This window comes from Mauremys mutica, chromosome 13, assembly GCF_020497125.1.
Source record: "Mauremys mutica isolate MM-2020 ecotype Southern chromosome 13, ASM2049712v1, whole genome shotgun sequence".
NCBI classification, from domain to species: Eukaryota; Metazoa; Chordata; order Testudines; family Geoemydidae; genus Mauremys; species Mauremys mutica.
This window is the reverse complement of record NC_059084.1, coordinates 12040187-12062757: the sequence shown is the minus strand read 5'-3', so window position 1 is coordinate 12062757 and position 22571 is coordinate 12040187. Positions and strand designations below refer to the sequence as shown.

The 22571-nt window shown below is 39.1% G+C and overlaps 1 protein-coding gene across 4 annotated transcripts in view; it reads right to left on the bottom strand.

Moving 5' to 3' along the window:
• Positions 1 to 22571, bottom strand: part of BMP7 (bone morphogenetic protein 7) — an 81079-nt gene that overhangs the window by 58204 nt on the left and 304 nt on the right. Inside the window, exon 2 of one of the 4 annotated variants that reach the window (XM_044985214.1) lies at positions 20141 to 20266. The exons of 2 other annotated variants lie outside the window; for them this stretch is intronic. The gene's annotated coding sequence lies outside the window, so the exon portion shown is untranslated. Of the gene's footprint in view, positions 1 to 20140; positions 20267 to 22327; positions 22415 to 22571 lie in introns of those variants that run through there. One more of the 4 variants, XM_044985216.1, reaches the window with a different exon arrangement.

Sequence of the window (22571 nt, the reverse complement as noted above, 5' to 3'; positions counted from 1 at the left end):
TAATTGAGGCTTATCTTGCTCATGCATATGAGTAAGCAAAAGCCAGAATTTGGCCCCAATGTTATCTTTATTCAGTATCAATTTCTGCTTTATTTATGTTTCATTTCTATAGAAACAATTATTTTAATGGTTTATTCTGAATACATATTAAAACTACTCTAATTGGCAACACATTCTGAGCTGCCAACTTTTTGTGCAGCATGGGGTTAGAGAGCTAAAGAGGTGTAATGTGCATTTTTTACTCTGATCCTGTCTCTAAAAAAACTCTCTTCCTATATATAATGATTTCTATAAAAGTCTGTGAACTGATGTGGAAGCAGAATGAAGCTGAGAATTCATTTGACTTGCCAAAGCTCTTGCCACAAATATCCCCTCCAGAATTACACAAACAATTACACTTTGGGACCAATCCTCCATGGTTTAAGGAACGTTCCAGCTCCCTGTCTGACTGAGAAAGGAGGTTTGCCACATTGCAAGTGCCTGCATCAAGCAATCTCCTAGAGTTTCAGCAGCAGAAAACCATTAACAACCAGGCTTATGCTGGAGGCTTTTAAAAAAAAATTAAGGGGCCAGATCTACCACTGATGTAAATTGGCATATTTCCATTCAAGTCTACGAGTAACACTGATTTATACCAGCTGAGGATCTAACCTAAGCTATCTACTTATCAAAATACAGAAACAGACTATCTTACTATTAGAGTAATATCTTACAAAGCGTGTTCTTTTTAGGGGATGCTGCAATCATAAATGCATAAAAATAATCACATACAGTCATGAGATCAAAGCTATAGTTACTGGTGGGGATTTTCCTGCAGATTTTTTCATCGGAAACATTTGTGATAACTAAATGGTGTTCAGCATGCACTGGGTTTGCACTGTAAATTATCTCTTTTCAGCAGTCATTCAGAATCTCTTTTACAATTGTCTGAACCCCATAGGCAAATATATATTGTTAGACGATTAAGATAATTTTTCAGTTAAGATGTCAAACTGCAAGGAGAACAATGGAAACAACCCCCCTTTTGTTCTGACTAAACTGTTCCTAATGATTCTCTCTATAAACAGTAGCACCAGCGGAGGTTTCAACAAGGCACCTCATTGAGACCCCTTTGAAAAGGACAAGCAGAGCAGAACATGGGGCTGAAACTCTCAGAGAGTCAGTGCACTTCACTCTGCTTTGGTGGTTTGACCACAAGAGAGAATCTGTTGTTTTTGTTTATTGTTTAAGGCACCCCCAAAACATTTAAAAGCATGAATTTCCTCAAACAGTACCTTGTAAAGAGTTCTAAATGTTTGGGATGTCAAGATGGTTGTTTGTTTATCTAATTTAAACTAATGGACTGTAAAATAGATTCTGTATAAATTCTAAATAAGCAGCGGGGGAGGTGTGTGCAGCCCACCTGCCATGATGGTGCAAATGTTAGGTGCCAAGGGAGCAAAGATTTTGGAGACTCAGAAAGATCCTCACTTTTCCTTTTGCAATAAAAATCTCCCTTGGGGCATAATGTTCACAGTCCAATGAACTGGGGGAAATTTTGCAACAGAGCTCCCAGGTTTCTGCTGTTTAACTTCTGAAGAAATTCAAGACCTGATGATGAATGTAACCACAAAAGGCCAAACACATATTCTTGTAGGATGTTCCATATGGATGTCAATTTCATAATCAGTGTGCTTTCACACAAGGGAGAGTTATGGAGGTTATAAATCACTTTGTGATGGGTCACTTCTCTATTCCGATGTCCTGCATATGTCTGAACAATAGAACAGAAGATCTTCCATTGAAACAAAAACCTATTTACAGAGCTTCTCGGGTTGTATGTAATTAGGAGGCGATGATAGGTCAGACAGTACAAGCCCATAATTTGGATGATTTTGGACTAACACTGATTAAATTTACCAGTAGAGGTGCCAAGCTTTTCTGAAAGGGTCTGGAGTTTTGTGTACTCTATCATCTGATTTACTAGGGTAACTGCTAACTTATATAAATAAAACATGGGTATGTACATACGTTAAGTATTCCTGGAAACAGCCAGTAAGAGACCAGGAGAGAGGAAACAACAATATATATATATACATTTCTGAGACAGGAACCAAATAATTTCAACTCCAGGAGCTAATCCCTCTCACAAGATGTGGATCACCTTCAATTCCCACTGTGGTTAGTGAGAGCTGAGGGTGCTCAGAAGCTGGTAGGAAGTCCTTGGAAGCTCACAGGATTGAGTTGTCACAGGATTGACAGTGCAATGATTGAGTAGTCATGAATCCACTGGCCACACCTCCTCTTATATAATGTTAGAATGGAAGGTTTGTGCACGTATATGTTTTGTGGAAGAGATGAGTCTTTAGGAGGGATTTGAATGAGGGGAGGATGAAGGCCTGGTACACTGGCTTTGGGAATTTTTTCCACTTGGAGGGGTTAATGTGGAAGAAGACATAAAGACACTAGTGGTAAAATGATGTAAAAGTGGCTGTAAATCTGGTATTGTTAGCAAAGCTAAGGGGATCAACATGGACACAATATGAAATGAGCTTTGATATGTGGTCTGGGCTGAGTTGTGCAGGGCCTTGAAGGCAAAATCAAGAAATTTAACTTGATATGGTGAGTAAGGGAGAGCCACTGCAGGGATTTAAAGCAGTTAATGATGTAGTAGGACTGACAGGCAATGGAAAATATTATTACTTGCTATATTGTGGAACATTATAGGGGAGTAGTATGGGAATCAGGAAAGGCAATTGGTTGCAAAGTCCTGTTTGCATCTAACTATTGTAAACTGCATTTTTGGACCATGACTGAAGAATACTAGAGTACTTTCATGTAAGGGATAATTTTGAAATAGAACATCATTGAAATGATTGGGCCTTTGATGCAAACTACTGTTTTCCACTATTGTGATATATGCTACATACTGTTGTGTTCCATTAATTTCATGTTTTACACATGCGTGTGTGTGTGCATGCACAGTCTATATGGCTCCTGAGGGGTCTGGGTTTCAGGATGAAATATGCTAATTATGCATTGTATTAATACTACTGTATACAATTTAATTATGTCACTTTGTCTCTGTTTCTTCAAAAGTCTGAACTCAAAGTGTACTGTTTGCAGTGAAGTTTTCTGATAAATGGTTGACAACAACTGCCTGCAATTTGCTGGCTACAACTTCAAAGAGTTTCTGCTTGGGAATTCCAGACAGATAAATTGCTAAAACACCTTACTCTCTGAACCCACCTACAGCAGCTTGGGGGAATTAATTTATCCAGAACACAATGAACAGATGCTTTTGTAACTGTATTTAATGTCAGCTAAAATATATTTCATTTAATTATTTGATCATGTTTAGAGGCCACATGAAAATATAACTGACTATACTGTTTGGTTTTGTCAGCATCTTTTCTTTTATCAAATACTTTCTAGATGTGTCATTTTTCCTGTGCATTTTAATATATTTTGTGTGGTGCAAGCCATGTGTTAATTTTAATCCCTTAAACCAGGGAGTTCTTAAACAGAGACACTATACAGCAGGGGTGAGCAAACTTTTTGGCCCGAGGGCCACATCTGGGTATGGAAATTATATGGTGGGCCATGAATGCTCACCAAATTGGGGGGTGGGAGGGGCTCCGGCTGGGGATGAGGGGTTGGGGGTGCAGGAGGGAACTCTGCTCTGGAATCAAGGGGTTCAGAGGGTGGGAGGAGGATCAGGGCTGGGGCAGGGGGTTGGGTCACGGGAGGGGTTCAGGGGGTGAGGCGCTTACCTCAAGCGGCTCCCAGAAACAGCGGCATTTCCCCACTCCAGCTCCTACACGGAGGTGTGGCCAGGCAGCTCTGCACGCTGCCCTGTCCACAGGCACCGCCCCTGCAGCTCCCATTGATGCTGAATAGCATTAGGAGGTGTTGTGCCCTTTGTGGTTCTGTATTTTAGATGAAATATAAAACCAAGGTTCTGATCACTCATGGCCATTAAATATCCCATAATGCTTTTTTTGTAAGTATACATATCATAGCTCTGGAATCCTGGGCAAATTTCAACTTACATTCTAATATTTTGCATCCTTAAACTTCCACTATCAATTCAGCTGAATAGATGGTATTCTTTCTCACTGTTACACCCTGAGACTCTGTGCTGTTATTTGACCTGAAAAGACTGTTTATGATACCTTTATTTTATGTGTGTTTAATAAAGTTGTGGCCTTCTTAACCATAATTCATGACTCTCATTCTCATTCTTCAATGGTGGAACCAGCAATCTGACATTCCGATGACACCAGTTCAAAGAGTAGGCTGCAAGACTCAAACAGATTCCTAAGCATTTTAAATTTTATTATACCTTTCCTCCTATGTTTCCCTGTTGGAAAGATAAGCGCTTTAGCTGAAGAAATGAAAAGTACAAAGCATCCATAGACCTTGTTATGTAAAATGTAAAAAGTGGGTGTTAGATTATATCAGCACACGTTTAGCATAAAACATTTCCTATGGTAATGCCTCTCACTTTCCCAGACTTTTACAGGCACCAAGTGGCACACAGGCCACAGACCTCTTTGTAATGTTAATGAATCATCTTAATGGACTGTTTTAGCAGAAACATTCATCACCTTTTGTACCACAATGATTTTTTTTTTGTTATACTTAAATGGTTAAGTAGGCAATAAATGCCTATCAGACCAACCACTATAGGCTAGTAATCCATCTAACTATAAATCATTGGTGGATTATTATTGTCCTGTTTAATTAACACTCTAAGGGATTCTGTCATTAGACAGACTTTAACCTTCCACTAAGGAGGCTTTGACATTTCAAATAAGAAAAAGTGTGTTTATGTGAAAAGTTAATTTGCGTGACCTGGAACTGGCAATGGTGTCAGGGGTGAGAGGGTGGGGGTGTCATGATGACGGCTCACTCATTTTTTCTCAGGAAACTAAAAATCAGAAAGGACTAAGGGCCCAATCCAACTCCCATTGAAGTCATAGGGAATCTTTCTACTCATTTAAATGGCAGTGCAATCGAGCCCTAAATGAACTTGATATAGTTGTATATAGCAGTTTTTAAGTTTCTGGCCCCTAAACTGGTAAGATGGCAGCTTTGTGAACTTTGTATGTGTGTGTGTGTGTGTGTGTGTCTATGCTTGTCTGTTTTGTGTTTCAACCTCAAGTGTTCAAGTGTCATGGGCAAACCCTTTTATTTTCCCTCAACAAAGCCGGGGAAGGGAAGGCTAATCCCATTGCCTCTCTGTGAACTCTTTTCACACTTCAGGAATCAGCCAAGCAGCAAGAGCTTCTGGGAAAGGCAGGGAGTTCATAGGCTCATACAGTATAGTTCTTCTGTAGAACCAGTTCTGTAGTCCTATTAAACAAAATTTGCATAACTGAACTTATGTCTGGTGCAGGATGAGGTTTGACATTGTACAAAGATGAAACATTTGTGTATTTGATGTACCTGGAAGTTGCTTTTTTGATCCATGGCAAAGTGGCAAGATGGTAGTTTCTTTTTTCTTTAGTAATGTTTATTTTATTTAATAATTGTTGCTCCCCGTTTCTTCAACTGGTAATGCTACTTGTGAGAAAAATGGCTCACATTAATACATTTATTTCCATCTATGAAATCAAATCTTGTTTTCTGGACCGACAATTTATTGTCTGTTTGGTTGAACGGTTGGTTGGTTTTTGGTGCAGCAGTATTGATAATACTAGCAGTGCACTTATAATCTTCTATATGTTTTGCAAATATTCAGTAATTAAAGCTTAGAACAGCCCTTCGAGATAAAGATTACTAAAAGTATTAATATCTCCATTTTATAGATGTAGAGGTTTAAACACAGAGACTAAGGCTATGTCTACACCAGTGGTTCTCAAACTAGGACCGCCGCTTGTTCAGGGAAAGCCCCTGGTGGGCCAGACCATTTTTTTTTTTACCTGTCACGTCTGCAGGTTCAACCGATTGCGGCTCCCACTGGCTGCGGTTCGCTGCTCCAGGCCAATGGGCGCTGCAGGAAGGGCAGCCAGCACATCCCTTGACCCGCGCGACTTCCTGCAGCCCCCATTGGCCTGGAGCGGTGAACTGCGACCAGTGGAAGCCGCGATCGGCCGAACCTGTGGATGTGGCAGGTAAACAACTGGCCCGGCCTGCCAGCGGCTTTCCCTGAACAAGCGGTGGCCCTAGTTTGAGAACCACTGGTCTACAATTTGCAACTTTTAGCAACACAGCTGTGCTGCTACAGCCATGCTGCTAAAAGGCATGTAATGTAGCCGCTGTTTGTCTGTGGGAGAGAGCTCTCCCACCAAAAAAAACCTTCCACCTCCAATGAGTGGCTCTCCTGCCAACAAAGCGCTGTTCACACCGACGCTTTTCATGGCAAAACTTTTGTCATTCAGGGAGGTGGGTGATTTTCCGGTGTAGACAAAGCCTTAGTATCTGAGCCACAGGTATACCTCAAGAGTGTTTGTTTCCTAGTTCTGTGCACAAATTTCTAAAATGCGCTTTCCTCTCCTTTTTGTATTTATATATGGGGATCTTTTGCATTATTTTCCTAGTATGTCCCCAAGTCATCTTCTTATTTACTCTTGTAAAAAAAAAGAACAAATACAATTTTTACAAAAATCCCCAATCTTCCCACTTAAAAGCTCTTGTGCAAGGGCAGCTCTTTTACTTTTTCATTAAGATTTTAATTTAAAATCTTATTGATTTAAAATTCTTTTGCCAGGTAAATGTATGAAGATGTATCATCTCATTTTCTATGCTGATCCAGGACAAAAACAGCATTAGCATTTTAAATAACCATTTCAATTACAATTACACATTCATCTGCCAGTTTCTATCCTGTAATGATTCATAACCAAAAAATGTGGAAATAAGTTTGCTTGAGTGAAACAATACAAGACACCAAAGCAAATCTAATAAGATAAGAAATAAAAGTACAGTACTTCCTCAGAAATTATTGCCTGCCTGAGTGAGTTTCTGCTGCAACAGTTTCTAAGAGAAGAGGTTTCTGCATTCCCTATAGATCCACCCCATTAATTAAATTTGTTGTTGCCTGGCACAAAACCCCAGGCTTCAAGCTTTTTTACAGCTAGCACTGTGCCAGCCAACATTTTATCTTATATGAGATGGACAGCCAAACTTCATGTCTGTGAACATAGTAGGACTCCTAGGCAGGATTTCCCACTGATTTTCCCCATCCTAATCCAATATATTTTGGAGATTTATGCCAATTTAATATTCAAGGTTTGAAATAAATAGATAAAGCTTCAATGGCCATTTCAGGTTATTTTCTTGTGTACCAATGCTATATCCTTCATGAGATGGAGGACTAAATTCTAATAAAGTCACTGCATCTCTCCTCCATATAGCTGCCCATGAGACATTCCAGAAGAATGGGTTCTGAATGGCTTCTACAATCCAGCCAAGTTTTATCAGAGCAAGTCATCAACCAGTAGGCTGTGCAAATCTGTTCCATTGCTTCCCCTGTGATTAAATATCCAGAGAAATTTACATATAGCTCAAATTCTCTATGATCTGTTTAATCTTAATCATACCCAAGCTATTTTTCAAGCTGGAGCAAAAAGGTTCCCTCCAACGGTGTAAGTGAAATGATGGGACATCTACTTATTTATTTCTCTACTTTGTTTGAACATCCTAGGGGCCAAATTCTCACCTCAGATCCCATGCGCTGAAGTTAATGGCATTGCACAGGAAGTAAATTAAGGTAAAATTTGGCCATATCTGTCCATATTTTAATGAATTTAAGAATCTGATTTCCTGTCTTGCTACAGAGGCAGAGCTGAACTGTGTGTGGATGGGGGAAAGACTTAGTTCCCTCCGCACAGCAACCTCTTCTTTTCCTCATATGGACTTCATTCCTAGCCCTCTACCCACTCTTATACTATAAAATTATGTCAACCTAACTTATGTCGGCATATAGCCATCACAGTTATAAAATTCCTTGTGTGCATGCACACTTGGCTCCTTGTGTCGGCAAGTGTGCAACCTCACCAGGAGCCGCTTGTATTGATTGTATTGTTAGTGTGTGGCATTGTGGGACAGCTTCTGAAAGCCATTCACTGTCGATGTAAGCAATGCCGTGTCTACACTGACACAGCATCAACCTAATTACATCGATTGTGACTCTACATCGCTCAGGAAGGTGGTGTTACCAAACCGGAGGAGAGAGGCATTTATGTCAGTGGGAGCCAAATTTAAGTGAAGACACTTCCACAGCTAGGTCAACTCAAGGCAGGTTACATTGACAGAACCCTGTGGTGTAGACCAGGCCTTACCCTCTGCCTCAAAGAACAATCTTCCATGGATTCTAGGCAACAGATCCTCTTCTCTCTTGCCCTAGGCCCCTACGCGGTCATGCTTCTGTCTATCTCTCTCTGTGCCTCCTTTCTTGCTCACTGTTCTGGGACAGCAATTGACATGGAGAGCAAGAAAGGTGGGGGAAAGGAGAACAAAAGACTACTAAGCCCCAGGTGGCCAGAGGGCAAACTGTAGAGATAAAAGTTATATTTTTTCTCTTATTCCTCCATCTTAACAGAAACGTGTTTCTGAGTCCCATCGCCTTGCTGCCTTGAACAGTTAATACATAAACTCCTCTCTCCTAAGAAAGGCACAGGAAACTCATCTCATTAAACCTTGTGCTTTAGGACCCACTATTAGAGATCAGGATGAGACTTAATGTGTGTGTGTGAAATGTTATATTAGTCCTTTTAATGTTCCAAAAAAGTACAGAGGTATTTTATTAGGTCAGACTGAAACTACCTTAGTATCTGGAGATGAACTCCCAGGAATGCCATGCCAAGAAACTAAATGTTCAAACATTGGATGATGTCATAAAACATAGATCAATATACCTATATCACAAAACAGCCCTTTTACGATGACTATCACATACTGCATGTAGAAGACAGCATGTCTAATGATTAGAGCAGAGCAAGACAATCTCTATCCTTCCTAGTCCAAATCTGTGTCCAATTTTCATTGTGATTTTAGGCAATTTTACTTCCAGCCAATTATCCGCAATCTGGCTTTAAGGGTTTGGGGCCTGATTGAAAGCAATGGGTGTTATGGTCCAAATAACGTTTGCAGGATTGGATTCTATATTCATTACCAGAAAAGTTAAATAACATTTGATGCAATATTATTGTTAGATTTGTTTTTTTTAAATATTTTGAAGCCTTCAGGTAAATGAGAAATGAATGCAAATATATATTTCCTTCTGATGAGTTTAGCATATTTATTTTACCAGTGTTTAACATGCATGACCTCAATGTATTGCCGAATATATTTATTACAAAGATATCAGGTATCATGTTTAAACAAATACCTATTTTCAAAGAACTCAAAGATTCCCCTTTGTTTAAATATTGGTTTCAACATGACATTGCATGAGCTGCAAAGTTCGGGGGGGCGCACAAGAATAGAATTTTGTATTTAATTTCCCTGTCAGATGAGTAGCAAAGGAAGGAGACTCTGAACATATGTTCTGCAAGCTCCTCTTTTACTGATACAAGCAATACTTAATTTATGAAATGTGAAGTTTTCTTTCACATGGCAATAAAGGCTCAACTCTCCTGCCAATTTCATCCCCCCATAAATATTGACTTTGGGCATCATTCAAATACTTGATTTTTTTTTTCAAATTACACAAAATCAATGACCGAAACCATCTTATGGCCTCTGTTCTCCTACGCTGGTAGGAACAGTATTCATTCCCTCCACACCATGGAATTAAGTAAAGTGCAGATGTGGCAAGGGTCTCCCAAGAAAGATATGTTGCTAGAATAAAAGGAGGGCTTGGAAAGCAATTTGAAAGCCCTGGAATCTTTGAGACGTAGACTCCACTGATTTTCTTTCTTGCTTGCTTGCGTTCTTTCTTTCCAAAAATAAGGCAAGAACCGAAAAAAGAAAAAAAAGAAAACAAAAAGTAAAGAAATGGGAAGGGAGGAGAAGAAAAGCATAGAGGGGAAAGGAGAGTGACATTTTTAAGGTTGTGTCCTCAGCCTAAAGTGGCTAGTTTAAAACACACATACACAAAGGCACGTCACCATTTCCCCCCATACTCTGTCCTCTACAGTACTTTACTCTGTCCAGCAAACGATAGGACACTCATTGTCCCTCTCACTCATTTCAACACTTCCCTTATTTCAGGCTTCCCGTCTTCTCTGTCTGCCAGTCTCTAGACTTTGTCCTCCTACTTTGGTTTTTCTCCTGCTTCATTTTTTCACCTTCCCCTTTGCTTCTCACCCTCTTCTGATTCCCTCCAGCCTAGCGGTGACATGAAAGGACTTAGGCACCAATCCTGTGACTGTGCGTATGTGAAGCCCCATTTCTCCTCTCTCAGTACTCCTTGCCCCACCATTTCTCCTACAGATTTTCTCTCCCTGAGCAGATCCTCACAGAGTTCTCCTCTCCCTTAGCCCCTGCAACCATTAGTTTTATCCATGGGAGGGGGCAATCTGGCCCCATGATTCTATAAACTCTAATTCCCGCACAATAGCTCTTTACTGCCTTTTCGAAGAAACAGTTGTGTAGTGTTACTGGAGCGGAATTACTTCCACATTTCATGCCAGAGGTGGCCGCATTTCAGTGGTGCATGAGTGATCCAAGTTTATAAAGCACTTCAGAAACCTTTTAGATAAAAGATGTGGTATAATTTTCTTGCTACTCAGAATTATTCTAATTATCATTTTATTATGTTTACGTGTAAATCTAACATTTACTTTTTTGTAGTAACTAATAACATTGCTTTCAGTGTTTCAAAATGCTTTTTAAAACCATGTAAAATGCTCTTTCTCCCTCTGTCTCTTAGTTGCTAATTTATTTTCATTTATATGTGTATTTTCTTTTGATTTCACTGCTTAGCACCCAAAATCCTCTGAGCACAACACAATGTACAAGTCTTTATGTAGTGTAGTTGTAGCCATGTTGTTCCCAGGATATTAGATAGACAAGGTGGATGAGGTAATGAAGTTGGTAATAAAATATATTACCTCACCCACCTTGTCTTTCTGCAAGTCTTTATAACATTCTTAGCCATGCTTGCTTTGCTTCTTTTTGGGGGCGGGGGGGCAGGGAGTATGATTAATATATCTTCCAGCTTTCCTGTACATATGATACCTGTAACTCAATACTGATACTTTTGGGAGGTCTTCCTAACCAAATCTATTCCTTCCTTCAGGTGTTCTGGAGAGGGATGGGTATTGGATCATGATAGAAAGATACTCATTAATTTCTGAAGTTGGGTGCAAGCAAATTATGTAAAGACAAAGATGTTGGTGGTCTGAACATATTAGCATTTTGATCCATGGCAGGAGATCAGAGAAGAGCATGGATAATGATTTGTGTCAACATGCAGGACACAGTCTTCTTACAAAGTTCATCAAATACAGTGTGTGTATATATATATAAGAGCACTGCAGTTTGGGGAGGCAGGCATATTTGTTTCAGAGAGGGAGCTTACACCAAATCGTTTTTTTAAAAGAAATGTAGTCAGTTTTGAAAGACGGAGGATATACTGGAATATTATTCCTGCCTGGAAGGAAGAAATAATGATTTAATGAAACTGTAAAAAAAACCAAAAATGTGGGAATGTGTCAATTTCAAGAAAATTTTCACAGGAAAAGTTTCTAAATTATTCAGAATCAACATCGAATATTTTGTTTTGACTTTCTTGCTTTGTTTTAGTTCATTTGGACTTGCATTATAATGTTTTTTGAGGAAAAGCTCTGTGAAGCTCAAAACTTGCCCCTACCACCAACAGAAGTTGGTTCAAAAAAAGGTATTACCTCACCTTCTTTTGTCTTCTTATAAGGTTTTGACATCTAAATGAAATATATCATCATTATTGAAACGAAACATTTTGACATTATCAAAACCTTTTGTTTTGGTAAAGGTGTTTCAGTGTTTCCAAATACAAATATTTTGGAATTTTGATTCCACAAAATATTTCAAGATTTTGATTTTTCATCCTGATTTGGGACAAAAACAACTTTCAAAATGTCTTAGTTTTTCCCAGAATGGAAATTCCAGTTTCTGACCAGCTCTATTTAAAATGTTCTTACCTTGGTTGCTAATCATGCAGACATTTAGGTGTGGCCTGCACATAGTTTTGGTACCAGTATAACTATGTTGGTTAGGAGTGTGATTTTTTTTACACTATTTTTAAACTATTTTTTTGAAATAGTTATAGTGTTATCACCCTAATGTAGACATGGTTATGCCAGTATAAAGGTGTTAATACCAGTATAGCATTTTCCCACAAAGTATACCAGTATTAGACACCTTTATAGTGGTATAACTGCATCCACATTGACTCATTGAAGTCAATGGGACTATTCACAGTAATAAAGGTAATCATGTACAAGTGTTTGCAGCCTTAATGTGGAAACTAGTTCTAATGTATTGTAGAACATCAGGGGTTCCAACTTCAGAAAAGCACACAGAGATGCTGCAGCAAGCCACTGTTGTGAGCTCGATTCCAATTTAGGCCCTTCATCATACTTCTTTTAGTAAGAATTATGGAAAGCATCAAGGTCTAGTGGACAGAGCACTGAACAACTGAGTTGTGAGACCTGGATTCTATTCTAGCTCTGAAATTGGCTCACTGAGTGACTTTGGAAAAGTTGTTATGAGAGTTGTTTTTATGTACTTCAAATGGCTTCCTGTGGGCAGCTCTTAGCACAAGTCACTTAGCTTCTCTGTGCCTCACTGATACAGCATGCTTAAAGATATTCAGATAAAAATACTATACAAATGGTATTTACATACATTTTGAATATAAATAAATTATATAAATTATTACACCGTTATTAAACCATCATTCAAGATTCACCAGTCTTCTAGAGCACTCTTCTTTAAATTTGTAATGTGTTGGAATCAGAAGTGCCTGCTGAACACTTTCAGCAATGAGCTGTAGAATCATAATTTCTTTCATACCCATATTGTTTAATGAGAATGAAGACCCATTAACTCAATTATGGAGAAGCATTTAGAAACCCAGTTTGATGAACAACAAACTAATAGTATGCCTGCAACATAAATCTAGAAAATCAACTGTATTTAAATTTAAATAAACAATTCCTTCCTGTTCCAGTCTCATAAAATGGAACAACTTATGTAGTGTAATAATGACCGGTAGGCAACGGCTATTATTTGTTTTTGTTACATCGCTAACATGAGGCAACCTGAAGGTAAAATGAGAGGGTTAGGAATTCGCTTTCCTGATTCACTTCTGAGAGTTCTATAATTTTGCTGAGACCATGATCTCATCTCATCCAGCTCTCCATGGAGGGGAATCTGGATTGGCTGATGGGGATGTTTGTTATCCTTCTGGTGGGACATCAAACTTTATTAAGTGACTTGAAGAAAAGCTGCAGTCTGATTAGTTGGAGAGGGTGCTGAATATATGATTATCTAAGAACTAATGCACATAATGGCATTATATAGCATTTTCACCAACCCCATCACTGCCCCAATTATTTCTTACTTCTCTTTGCCATGCCAGGGTCCCAGTTTGGCATTCCAAGCATACTCAGAACTCTCAGTGAAGAAATGATCCAGATTTGGAAACATTCCAGCACAAACAAATGAGGGAAGCTTTAAAGATACACAGAAGAATGTCTGCAGAAAACAAATGGAATGTCTTATAATAAATTAACGTGTGCTATCAGATTCTTAAGAAAGCATTCATGATGTGGGCACTAGAACCACCTACTGCTTATCGACTTTGTCTATGACACAAATGAATATTCTTATACTGGAAGAGGTATCTTTGATGGCATATATCAATTTATTATAACACATTTTTGTTGCCATCTTCTGGTTCATTTTCTGTAAGGCTACAAAGAACTGACTGACTCTGCCTGATTTTCCAAGCATCTGTCTGTTTACAAACTGTTAACTGTTGATAGTTATTCCAAAATAACTATAGACTGTACACAACACAGTACTACTTAGACCATGTGGTTTGTCTTAACATAGGTTACACCATTTTCAGTTAAATCTTGTGTCTCTTTTAAACAACCAAACACAGAAGAAGTTAGGCTTTTGCAGCAATATGGCATTAACGTGTATTTATTTGACACCATATTCCTAGCAGCTTGTGTGAAGTAATCCTGAGACTGGCTGCTGAGATGTGAGATCCTTCAGTCAGAGGCTGCATTACAAATCTTATTCTCTTTACTGGATTGTCAACACACAGCTTATGCACTGATTTAACTAAATCATTAGAAAAAAATATTTAGTTAAATTGGTGTATTCTCCTAATGTGAATACAGCTATAGTGGTATAAAGGTGTTCACACCAGTATAAAGTTGTTTACAATAATATAATTGCTTTCAGTACATTATACTGTTATAGCTTGTTTTAGTAAATTCAGTAAAGGTCCTTGACCAGCTACACATCAAGGTAAGACTACTATCTCCCTGCCTACTCTAGGATTTTATAATGTATTAGCTATCATCTGTTAGTTATTTCATTGTAAAAACAAATATTTTTCCTAGTGTAAACATGGCCTCTATGCACTTGTCTACATGGGAAATTGACCAGAATATCTATCTATCTATTTCACAACAACTATTCCCGAAGAGCTCCCCATATGGACACTCTGTTATGGAATAAAAGTCACTCTATTCTGGAACAATTAATGTGCTTTGTGCGTAAACAAATTAGAATAACATTATTTTTATTCCATACTAGATTGTTTACAGGGAGACACACAGAGAATTACTGTGGAATACCTTATTCCGCAATAGCTATTCCCATCAATTTCCCTGTGTAGACAAGTACTTAGTCCACAGTCTTCCAAACTTGGACCAAAGCGCTTTGTCCTTAGAGAGTATAGTAAGTACATTTTATTCAAACCTTTGAGGCCCTAACATGGGGCTGAGCTCTCTTCTGGATGACTGAGGTCAGCTAGAGAGAGTTCTATATACTAGTAATTTGCCTTTATCTTCCCTGGTACTGTAATTTTATTTCCAGAATATTTATTTAACACCTTCCCATAGCTATGAGCTGTATGCTCTTTTTGGCTGCAGGGTGCCCTCAGGGCTTCTCTGGCTTGATACCTTTCAGAACCCAGTCCAGATCCAGGAGCCAAAAAAGTTGTTTGGAAGCAGACCCATGGAGCCAGGAATCAAATTCATTAGCAGTCCACATTGCCAAATGAGAAGTAAAAGTTATATCTTCCTCCATGCTCAAATATGGAAGGTGGCTCACAACAATACATTCATCTGACTCATCTGGGTTTGTTCTGAGCCGACAAAGAAGAGTGACCTTTACACACATAAGAGGTCTATGAAAAAGTTTAAAGGAACTTAGAATTCATCATAGCAGGGAAATATAGAAAACCAATCAGAGATTCATTTTAAAAGCTTGTTAATGTTAACCAACTCACTAGAACCAGAACATTTACAAAACAAGTTGATTAACCATGCTTTGGGATGAAGTCCTTCTTAAATGTGAATGAAGTTGTTTTCTCTCCTCCCCTAACCCACACCCACACACTCTCTCTCTCCTTATCTTTTATTTTACATCCCTTTTATTTCAGCCCTAGGACTCTTTAAAGCAAAGATTGCCATTTGTCCAAAAGCATGTGTGTGTGGTTTTGTAGTGTGGACTAATTGACATTAGAAACTAGGCTAAAATCGCCAAATGCATTTTAAATGGTGAATAGAACTGATTTGAGTCTAGATTTCCAGGGATGAAAATCTAGTGTATTAATCAACTGCCCCACCTAGCTCATTATTTGTAAGACTTATAGTGCCCAATGTCAGTGTAGGCTGCTACATCATCCTTTTACTTCACTTCCCCTAGGCATTATTAGGTGACTAATAGCAAGGGTCTAAATTCCATCCTGAGTTATACCTGTTACTGTCAATTGGGTTACACCCATGACTTCAGTGGCGTGGCATGAGTATAATTGAGAGCAGATTTTGGCCCAAAGAATCTATAATACACAGCACCTGGAACTGTGGGTTCAAAGAGCAAATCACACTTGAGCGGGCATGTTTTTTAGGATTTGGCCAACATAAGGAAAATAGCAAAGGAACAAAATATTTTAGACGTTTTGAAGTCAGACAAAAATGATGCAGCTGTTATTGGGGATAGGCTCAATCTCTGATCATTAGATTCAAGTTGTGACATGACCAAGGTATAAAAGACATTCTGAATTAAATATTTTTACAACATATAGTGCCTGATTCAAAAGCAATTGAAAAACTTCCACTGTTGACTTAAAAGGGTTTGGATCCAGCCTTTACTGTGCAGACAACTGTAGCAGCCATTTGGTGAGGAGGAGGGAAGATTGCTTGCCTGTAATTCATCCATAATCCCTTTGATGCCAGAGCCCATTTTATTATTTATTAAACTAATATACAGGTATTTATTGAACAGCACCTGCGAGAATGAACGTTAGCCACATCATTTGGATTATCCAAGTGCCATATGCTTTTTAACACTTATCAATGCAACCAGCAGATAGGCAGAAGAGACAATTTAGTGTCTTGTCCAGAGGATATCTGGATAATTTTTCATATTATTTACATGTCAGAAAAATGTCTATTCAACTGCAAAACAGACTCTTTGTTGTGCTTTCATCATAATGTGGAGACTTGAAGTATTTATTAGAAGTGCTGACTCTATTGGTATTCTTTAAACCCTCACAACAATATAGTCTTTAAAAAAATAAAAGTAGTAATTATAGCTGAGGCTGATAGCACTGCCTATTATTAAGGTTACCCAACATTTCCCATTATAAGACCTTGTTGCTTACAGCTTTGCCAAACTTTAACCATTTGGGAAGAAATTTTTCATACTAGATGTCTGCTTCAGGCTGATTTTTTGGGGAAATTTTCAGTTAAAATTGTTCACCATTTCCAAGAATGAGGTAAAGGAAAAATATTGTTTTGTCTATGTTAACAAATTCTGGCAACATTTTCTTTGAGAAGCACCCCATTCTTAGGCCACGTCTATACTTACCCGCCGGGTCGACGCGGCGAGTTCGACTTCTCGGAGTTCGAACTATCGCGTCTGATCTAGACGCGATAGTTCGAACTCCGGAAGCGCCGCGGTCGACTCCGGTACTCCACCGCGGCAGGAGGAGTTGCCGGAGTCGACCTTGGAGCTGCGGAGTTCGCTTCCTCGGCGTCTGGACGGTAAGTCATTCGAACTAGGGTAGTTCGAATTCAGCTACGTTATTCACGTAGCTGAATTCGCGTACCCTAGTTCGAACCAGGGGCTGTGTGTAGACCAGGGCTTAGTAGCAGAGACTTGAAGTGTGGCAGGGGGTGGCCCTTGTGTCAGGGATGTGCCATCTCCATGAAAATTTGCCTATATTTGTCCAGGTTATAAACCTTTGAAAAATCATACTTTGCACATGCTCAGTAGAGAGTTTTGGAGCTAAATTTCCAAAGATTTCCATCTGCACTGGGCATGCTCCACCACAGGGCTGAGTAGGACTTTCACTGTTGGGCCAGCTCCTGGCACCAGAACTGAAAGCAGGGAGCCTCTCTCTCCTGTGCTCCAGCCCACCCCACTCTGCTAGCCCCATTAGCTGGGCAAGGACACGGGGAGCTGGGGCAGACTTGGACTGGAAGGATGAGTCCAGATGGGTAAGACTAGGACAGCCTACGCAAACAAACGGGAACTGGAATGAGAAGTCCGTGGAGCAGAAATGGGACTGACTAGTTGAGGGCAAAGTGACCAAGATGAGGAGCAAAGAAGGGAGAAGGTTGGGACAGGAATAGGTTGGGGGGACAGGGTAACAGGGGGAAATGGGAAAAAGAATCTGTGTGCCCTAGGAAATACTCCCATCTAGAGCCTGCAATTGAACATCTCCAGACCCTGAGTCTCACCTTCCTCTGCTGTCAGCAAATATCTGTGAAACCCACTGACAAAGTGTCCCATCCCCCTCTAGAGCTTATGCACTTAGAGGATGACAGCCTACTATTGCCGTCAGTTACTCCATTAGCTCAAGAAGCAGATACCGGTGTGGTGGATGTAAAGGTTCTACCCTTGTGGTGACCCATGTGGGTGTCAATATGATGTGACATGATGGAATTATTTTTTTCCAGTTTGCTTTTTGGTGGTGGTGGTAGTGGTGGAGGGTGGGTGTTTGTTGGTGTGAATGACTGCATCATACTGCATATGCATCGGGGTGGGGCAAATTAAGGTTTCTGAGACAGCCTTAATTCTGGTATTTCCTATCTTTTGAATGCTTGACTGTGCAACCTTAATAATGTTCTTTTAACATATTTTAACATATCAATACAGCCATGTTGAAATAATGCCACTATAGTCTGAATACTAAATAGATCAAATACAAATTGCTGCCTTAAAACTGTGACACATGTAAGTATGTGACACGATGAGTGGGCCTGAAGAAAGAGTCAGGTTTTAGGAGTACCCTATTTTGCTGTGAGCTCAGGAATGGGAGTTGGTGGCGAGGGTGGTACTAGGCAAGCACTGATTTCTCAGCATGTAATACGTGCTTCTATGCATGCTCAATAAAGATCTTTTCCCTACTACTCTGCCTGCCTGCTGCTCACTTATTGTGAACAAAACAAAGTGTACACAACGTTCATACTGTAAGAGATAAGGAACATTTTGTTGATACTACTTTGTCAGTCTTGCTTTTTCTCCATTACCCTTCTTGCCCTCCCTCCCCTCACCCCCCAAAAACAGTATTAACATCTCTAGAGGCATTAGGAAATGTTAGTTCTGAAAACCACTGTGACAGAGATTAGATGCAAGCTTCCTTTCCACAAAAGACAAGACCTGTCAGAATTTATATATGGCTAAATGATTCAAGACAAAGAAAAGGGTCAGAAACTAAAATCCTCCTATTATAGACTTGGCTAACTGGATAGTAAATGACTTGCAGGTGTTTCTCACTCAAATGTTAGATAAGATAAAAACATGTATTAGATTTTCTTTTTTATCAAATCATGTCAAATAGAAAGGGATATACCATTTGTAAACTGTTAGCGGTGCGTGACTTTTCATCTTCTATTTCCCTGGGCTTTGTTCATATAAATGGTAGGTGAGGGATCTGGCTCCCCTACTCCACTAACTTGTTCACAGTAAAATCTGCTAGTTCACATAGTTTCAAGTTTTGTCCAAATCATAATTTTAGGAAGCTGAAAAGAGACGGAAACTTGATATAACTTACTAGTTGCACTCCCAGGAAGCTTTTACATGACTTTCGTGGAAATGTTTTGGTTTTGTTATTGTTGTTTTTTAAAGTATCACTAAGCAGAAGCAACTGGTATGCCAGCTTCCACCAACCTACTAAGCATTCCTAATGGCCCACATATTTAGCATTGTACCTGGTCTCATGCTGTCACAGACTAAAAGAGTTCTCCCTTCTGTAAGATCAAGGGCAATATGTTTCCCAATGTGGTAAGTGTCCATGGGAATATAAGGATGGCAGAACTAAGCCAACCAGTTTTGCTTGTACGTTGCTGCATGACATTTCATAGGCCTCTCCCTCTGTTTAGGATTGATTACTTAGAAATGATTTTCATACACAGTTTGAAAATAACTGACTTGATATCTCAATGCCACTACTATGGTTACTGGTCCATTAAAGTAATTAATTATGGCCTAGTTAGTGAGTGAGGAGTATCATCACAATCATGGAAAAATCACTGTAGGAAAGAGACTGACCATGCCAAAGAAAAAAATTATCTTCTTCAGATAAAATATGCAATGAACAGAAAAACAAGCATGTAAAGTCCACATACTTTGATATATTAGTCTGTGGAGTACTTTGCTTGATACAGCTGTTAATATAGGAATAACTTTTAAGTCTGGGGTCAGTTAAAAATGTGGCATTAAGCTAAACATGCACTTTAATTTAATGTAATACTTTTTACTTTTGACTGGACCCACAAATCCAACCAGAAAAGTCTCTTCAGTCATTTACAGAAATTATTTTAAAATTTGATAGACCATGTTATAGTATAATGACCTTTAAAAATATCCTTAAATAAAGCATACATTTGTAAAAGCAAACAAAACCTAATGAAGAGAACTTTTTGGTGCAAGGATATTTTAATTGTGCTAACAAATACAAATGTATCTCATTATCTACCTTGTGCAATTTTGTCAAGGACTAGTGCAGCTATAGGTTAAAACCTGAAGCAATTACTTTTTCTTATGTCTGCTGTCTGTGGTGTCCTCTACTGCTCATGTGCTTTCAGACACACAGCGAATGTTGAGGCAATTGCATCACCTATGCTTCTTTTGCTCCCTCTTTCTCTTTCCATTTCAGCATCTAATATAATGGATAATTATTTGTTCTTTCAGTCATTTTTTCTTCTCATATACGTGGAAAACATTGAGTCAATACTTGGGGCTCTAACTCATTTTTTATTGAGATCTCTCAGAGTTTGCCAAGTAAAAAATGAATTAGGACCTCCGGAAATAGCCCAGTGTTTGTAGATTAACTGATAATTTTCTGGATGCTAGTTTTATGTGGGCTTTTGGTTTGGCATGAATAAAGATTGAAACATAGAGGGGTTTTATTATTTATTATTATTATTTTATTATTGTTGTTTATTGCTCTCAATTCCTGCTTACACTTAGCTAACACTGGACAAGGCATTCAGTATTTGGGTCATGCTTTTTTAAATTGAGGTTTACTGCTTTGCTGGAAGAAGTAAGTCATTAAAATACCTCCCTGCAAGTTCACATATGCAGTTTTATTTGAAATCTGTTGCTAAGGGCATTGTATAATTTTGTCAGTTCTATATCAAACAAAACTCTCCGACTGTTGATTTTGACATGGAATTACTGAAAAGAGCTATGAGGGTTTTGCATAAATATTTCCTGAGTGATCTGAAGATACCTAAAGGCCAAAGAGTCAAGATTAAAGATCTGAGAATTTCAAGGATTTATTAATTCCCTCTTCTTTTGTATGCCTCTGATAATTGCAGCACTTTGTTTTCATGTTATCATAGCCTGAGGTTTTCCTTGAATGAATATGTTTGTGGATTTGTTACTACCAACCCAGGCTGGATTTGGGCTGCTTACTCCAACAAGTATAGGGAGCAAGGGTTCATTGATGGTAGCAACACTGGGAACGCCAGTGAAGATCAGCTGCTAGTGGTTGCCAACTTTTTAAGCAGCATGACATCAAGTCCTCCTAGGACAAGTCTAAACAACACAGTTAGATGTTAGGCAGCCCACAACATTTCTAACTACAATGCAGCAAAACTGGTGTTAGTAACAGTGGGAATTTTTTTTAAAAATGTAGACGTCTTCAATGTGCATATCCCCCAACTTACCCCCTAACCAAGAGTCTAAACCACCACTTTCAGCCTGACAATTATTATGATGCTGTTATGAGTTGACAATACAAAAATCTTTGGTATATCAAAAACTGTAAAGGTGAAGACAGCACAAAATAAATTCTCCAACTTTGCTTTTTCTTCTGCAGTTGGGCTCCTCCACAAAAGAATGGAATAATCTTGCCACAACAACCACTATTAAAGAAACAGAGGACAGATTTCTACTAACATACTCATGCAACACCAATAGGGCTCAATGAGAGCTGTGATCAGATTGCACTAGTGTGAAAGCAGAAATTGACACTTGCAGTGTTGAAGACCATAGGTTTTCAGAAGTTCTTCTTAAGCCAGGACATCTCTTTTTAAAGGTGGCATGAAAAGAAAGGCTGTTTGTTTTTTAAAGAGAGAGAGAGAGAGAGAGAACTAAAAGTTTTACTAACGGGGGGAAACAGTGTATGGAACACCTGAATATGATAAAAACTTAAATTTATTGTTCCCCACTTCCAGCACCCTGGCATCCCACTTGGAGTGACACTGCAAGATGCTCTCTGACTAAGGATATCCCACACCAACTCCCATGATTTTATCATGCAATAATTATTGTGGGGTTTTTTTCAAAAAGCCCAAGCTCCTGGAATCCAGTGATCCAGAACCTCAGTTTTCAGTTTAAAAAAAAGTAAGTTTCTAACCCTCCTGTTTGTAGAGAGAAACTTGAAAACATGACTCGGGTGTACACTGAAGTCTCAAACAGAAGACAAATAAAAAGATAAAATATTTATTATTTTTCAAAATCCCATAATTTTAAGTCAGAGTCTATGGTTGGGGAGAGGGACTCAGGATTTTTTGAATACTTGGGGTTGGTAAAATATTGCACTGCAGTTTTCAGCATCTTCTCTTTGTCCCTCTTACTTTGCACTTCCCCTTGTCTCTTCTCTAATAACCCAGCCATTTGAAGACCTCTCCTACCCCCTTCCCTTCTCCTGCTTGTTGCACTCTGTCTGGGAAACAGGGTATGGATACTCTTCATTGCCTTGTACTTCTAATACCTCTGCGTAGCTTTTGTTGGTCAGACACAGACTTAGGCTGCCTGCCACAGACCTGGGTACCTGCCCCTAAACTTTCCTCTCGGCTTCTCAACACCTTTGCCAGCCTTGCGCCCCTGCAGCCCCTCCCTCTTTTCCTCAGCCTAGAACACCTTTCACTCCCACTCCTTGCTTGCAGGTGCACACCTGGGCCACTGTACAACCCTTTATCCCTGCTTAGGAGCCACTTATTTCCTCCACATGCGGT